We start from the raw sequence: 200 nt of genomic DNA, 5'->3' as shown, positions 1-200 counted from the left end.
GGGTTTTCCCCCCCAAAGTTCCCTCCCATGGTTTGGGGGAAATTTTGGGCGCGGAAACCCCCCCCCCCCCCCCCCCCCCCCCAAAAAAAAAAAAAAAAAAACTTATTCTCAGTGTTAATCAGCTGAGCTGCTAAAGTTCCCTGCAATTCACGAATAGAGTGACTAAGAGGGTTCTGTTCAGTGCAGATCATTCTGACTCG

This window comes from Setaria italica, chromosome VII (assembly GCF_000263155.2).
Source record: "Setaria italica strain Yugu1 chromosome VII, Setaria_italica_v2.0, whole genome shotgun sequence".
Lineage (NCBI taxonomy): Eukaryota > Viridiplantae > Streptophyta > Magnoliopsida > Poales > Poaceae > Setaria > Setaria italica.
The sequence above is the reverse complement of the archived record's forward strand: the minus strand, read 5'-3'. Positions refer to the sequence as shown.